This window comes from Vespa crabro, chromosome 8 (genome assembly GCF_910589235.1).
Source record: "Vespa crabro chromosome 8, iyVesCrab1.2, whole genome shotgun sequence".
Classification (NCBI taxonomy): Eukaryota; Metazoa; Arthropoda; class Insecta; order Hymenoptera; family Vespidae; genus Vespa; species Vespa crabro.
In genome coordinates this window covers 6416732-6421731 of record NC_060962.1, presented here as the reverse complement: position 1 = coordinate 6421731, position 5000 = coordinate 6416732, and the positions used below count along the sequence as shown (strand labels likewise).

Below are 5000 nucleotides of genomic sequence, written 5' to 3'. Positions count from 1 at the left end.
ATGGTAAAGCGAAAAATTGTATTTAAAAAAAAAAAAAAAGAAGAAAAAAAAAGGAAAAGGAAAATAAGAAGAATGAATTAAAAAAGAAAATGATATACATCCAATTCGATTACATGTAAGCATTTACTTTTATATATATATATATATATATATATATATATATATATATATATATAGTGGGTATATTAAAAGGCGGCCATCTTGAAACATAATTTGTTCTCTTTTATAATAACGTAGAGATTCGACAATTATTAATTATATTCATCGAACTTGTATATATAATATATATATACAAGTATATAATGTATATAAATATATATATATATATTTATTTATTACGAGCTTAAAATAATCTCTTTTTTTTTTTCAGCTCAGCCACCCCCTCTTCAACCCTCTAATATATATATATATATATATATATATATATATATATATATATATATATATATATCGTGATCTTGATTACAAACAAAATTATTATATAAAAATGATAAAAATGATTTTACGAGATTGAATGTTAAAGGAAATATAATCAACTTAGTATCACCTAATTCATAAAATTATTAACTTTTCGTTCATCTCTCTCTCTCTCTCTCTCTCTCTCTCTCTTGTTCTCTCTAGAGATTTATCGATCTATCTCTCTCTCTCTCTCGATCGACCTCGCACGATCTTCTCTTTTCGTATTTTTATCTCAGCCTATCGTTAAGCAAGCCGATCGTTATATAACGCTCTTTCTCTTAGAACAGAGAGAAAACTTCCGGCTGAGTAACCCACTGAACTCTAAAATAAGGACAAGGAGACAATAGATTCACGAAGTTTCTGTTTCTTCTTCTTCTTCTTTTTCTTCATCTTCTTCTTCTTCTTATTATTATTATTATTATTATTATTATTATTATTTATCTTGTTCTTCTTATTTTTCTATCTTAACTCCTCGAACGATCGCCCGTGTGAAAGTTTATATAACTTTCTTCTCCTTTCTTCATCCCTTTCTTTCTTCATTTTTTCTCTTACCCCTTTTATACTCAAAAAAAAAAAAAAAAAAAAAAGAAAAAAGAAATTGAAAGAAAAGGACAATAAGAATTTCATCAATTAATCCAATAATCGTATAATATACCACGATCGTCGGATTTATTCGAACTTTACGCTACAGTATCTTCGACTCACGAACGAGACAGAAGAAAAAGAAAAAGAATAAGGAAAGAAAAAAAAAAAAAGAAAAAAAAGAAAAAAAAAGATAAGAACAAAAGAGGAAAAAAAGCAAAAAATTGAAAAGATAAAGGAAATAAAGTAAAAAATTTCATCGTCATTTCGTTTGAATATACGTACGTCGTTTAAGCCAATGATACGTACACAATGATAACCTCTCATGTTTTTTTCCTCTTCATAGAAAAATAAATAATTACAAAAAAAAAAAAAAAAAATCGCACACCATACATACACTTATATTTCTCTTTATTCAAAGAGAAATAGAGAGAGAGAGAGAGAGAGAGAGAGAGAGAGAGAGAGAGAGAGAGAGAGAGATAAAGAGAGAGAGAGGGGGGGGGTGGGAGTAAGGACTCTTCTACGGTGGCACGAAGCGGCACGAGGAGCGGATTATGTTTCATGTAAATACCGATACATGAGATCAGTCACTCACCCGAGATGGAAGAACACCGCGGAGTGCACCGACTGTCGTCGATGCGAGTGCATCGCTCGATTCAATGCAAACGTCTGCATTAGTTGACCAACATGTCCAAGAGAGATACCCTTCCTTCCTTCTCTCTCAAGACCAAAGGGATATCCTTTGCTTGCTGCATGATCGCACCGATATATATCGCGTTTTATCTGTAAACGTCGTTCTTGGAAGATTCTCTCTCTCTCTCTCTCTCTCTCTCTCTCTCTCTCTCTCTCTCTTTTTACGCGCGCGTGTGAATAAAACGAACCGAACGACGAACGTTATACGTCCCTTTCGAAAAAAAAGAGAGAGAGAGAGAGAGAGAGAGAGAGAGAGAGAGAAATAAAAAAAGGACGACGAAAGAGATAAAATAAAAATATATATATATATATATATGTATATAAAAAAGAAAAAAGAAAAAAAAAAAAAATGGACGAGCTCAATGACGCTGTTAAAAATATCGCACAACGAGACCGTACGTAAATATTTTTTATTTGACTCGCGTTAAACGCAAAAGTTCGTGAACGAGCAATAAGCTCATGCACGAGTAATGACTATCGTCAAACTGAAATCTTCTTAGGGTATGAAATCGTATTTATCAATAAGAGAAAGAGAAAGAGAGAGAGAGAGAGAGAGAGAGTGTGCGTGTACGTAGTACGCGTGTCCGTTTGTACTTTATTATTATTATTACTGTTATTGTTGTTATTATTATTATTACCTACTCATTTGATGATAGTCGAAGTCACTCTCCAATGTGATCACTAACACGATCGTTATACCTGTTATCCTATTAATATTAACAAAACGTTAAGTTATGTCTTCGTTTTAATGAGAGAGAAGTAAAAGGGGGGAAAAAAAGAAAAAAAAGAAAAGATATAAAATATGGCGTATCTTCGACTGGTAAGATCGGTGTCATTGTGTTTAACATAATGGGCACGTTTAAACGACGTGTTTACCTTGTCACGAAAAATCGAAAGATATATATATATATATATATATATATACATATAAACGTACATATACATATGCATACATAATAAGCAAGTACGCTCTATTGATAGAATGACCTTTTTTCTTCAAGGTGAACGAAAAAAAAAAAAAAAACCGATGATAATAATAATATAGTAATAATAATATTAACGTAAACCGCAAATGTTCCCATTTTCAATAGGATAATAAATTCGCATAAAAATTATCTTTGTCGATAATAATATATGTTCGCACTTTTTAATAAACGAACGAAACGTTATTTTGCATAATACGATCTCTTTCTAGAAAAAAAAAAAAAAAAAAAAAAAAAAAAAAGAAATATCTGACAAATAAAAAAATTAATTAATTGATAGATAATTAAATGAATGAATAAATAAATAAATTAAATCTATATATGATTAAATAAAGGTGAAAGAAGAAAGAAAGGGTGGAAGGAAAAAAAAGGAAAAGAAAAAAGATCAAAAATAAAATAAAAAAAGAAAGAAAGAAAAAAAAAAAAAAAAGAACAAACAAGCAAACAAAAAAGAGTGTGTTAACCGCTAGCCGGTTGATGATGACTTCCATGAATCACAGTCGAGTCGCATTAGAAAACGTTGTTTTTCCTTCCTTCCGTCCTTCCTTCCTTCCTTCCTTCCTTCTTTCTACCTTTCTTTTCTTTCTTTCTTTCTTTCTTTTTTCCTTTTTATATTTTTTCTTCCTTTCCCTCCCTTTTCTAGGAGCGCGAAGCGTCCGGTGGACGGTGATGCATCGCTCGAAACATCGGAAGGAACGAACGTTAATTCGACGATTTATCGCGTTGCCCGAGGCAAAACGAAAATTCATCTTCTCTCTCTCTCTCTCTCTCTCTCTCTCTCTCTCTCTCTCTCTCTCTCTCTCTCTCTCTCTCTTTCTCTCAATCTATCTTTTCTCTCAAGTTGGCTCGCTTTTCCTCTCGCGGCGTTACATGGTCTGCTTGCTCGCTGATTTCACGGAAAGTAATTTAATTAGTTGGAGAGATAGTGTTTCTTCGTCGTTCCGGGAGTCTAGCCACGTAGAGGAGGCCAGCAATTAGTTTCACTTCTCTTTCTATCCCTTCTTTCCCTCCCTCCCTCACCTCTTTCCCTCGTCATCTCTCTCTCTCTCTCTCTCTCTCTCTCTCTCTCTCTCTCTCTCTCTCTCTCTCTCTCTATCCCTTTCCATTTTTTTTACAACTAGGCCGCGTTGGCGCCATCGGTGTGAAGAGATTCCCTTGCGTAGATAACGCGATGATCAATTCTCTTCAAGGCCAAAGGAATTATACGCGGATGTATCGTTTATTGGCGATTTACGTCGAGAATTTAACAAAGAGAAAGATAAAAAGAAAGTGAAAAGAAAGAAAGAAAGAAAGAAAGAAAGAAAGAAAGAAAGAAAGAAAGAAAGAAAGAAAGAAAGAAAGAAAGAAAGAACGAAAGAACGAAAGAACGAAAGAAAGAAAGATGGCCGCCATTGTCGACGCCATTGTAGACGCCATTGTAGACGCCACCGCCACCGTCATCGTCATCGACGACGAGAAAATGATCGTTCATAACCACGCACCTGCACCTGATTATTATAGCAAATGGAATTACATGGATTTCAATTACATCGTTGTAAGCGCGTAATTTCAACGGATATTAGGCCGCTCGATCGAATGAATCTTGATGAAGGATCTTACGAACGGTAATGATACGAGAGTCGTCCATTGAGATCCAAATGGATTTTTTTTTGTTCGATTAAAAAAAAAAAAAAAAAAAAGAAAAGAAAAAAAAGAAAAGAAATGAAAGAAAGAAAGAAAAAGGTAAGCTATGGGGAGGGAGAGGGGCCCAGGAAGAGGGGAAGATATGGGCGACAAATTTGAACGAAGACGTACGGATTTGTTTCAAAAAAATATATAGGATTCTCTTAGACGTTCGACATTTCGAAATTGTAATTGCATCTAATTCTTATTATATTTTGTTTTCTTTTTTTATCTCTATTACATTTTCGACATATTATAATTTGGAAAAAGAAAAAGAAAGGAAAAAGAAAGAAAAAGAAAGTTAGAAAAACAAGATACAAGATCATCTGTCATTATTACAAATGACATGAACGTTGACTCGATGATTTTATATAACAATAGCGCAAACAACAACAATAACAACAATTATGATTATTTTAACTGAGTAACAACCATTGGTTTTTCTCTTTTTTCTTTCTTCCTTTTTTTTTTTTTTTGTTCTTTTATCCTTCGATATAATTATCACCCATCATTACTAATTTTATTATCTTATATAGCGACATGAAGGATGGATTTATGTATCCTCTTGTAAAGAACACGCATACGATGATCGAGTGCGAGAATATAAATCTGAAATGTAAT

At 32.8% G+C, this 5000-nt stretch overlaps 1 protein-coding gene across 14 annotated transcripts in view; it reads right to left on the bottom strand.

Moving 5' to 3' along the window:
• Positions 1-5000, bottom strand: part of LOC124426259 — a 180570-nt gene that overhangs the window by 89031 nt on the left and 86539 nt on the right. Inside the window, exon 1 of one of the 14 annotated variants that reach the window (XM_046967732.1) lies at positions 1637-1835. The exons of the other annotated variants lie outside the window; for them this stretch is intronic. The gene's annotated coding sequence lies outside the window, so the exon portion shown is untranslated. Of the gene's footprint in view, positions 1-1636; positions 1836-5000 lie in introns of those variants that run through there. 14 annotated transcript variants of the gene reach the window in all.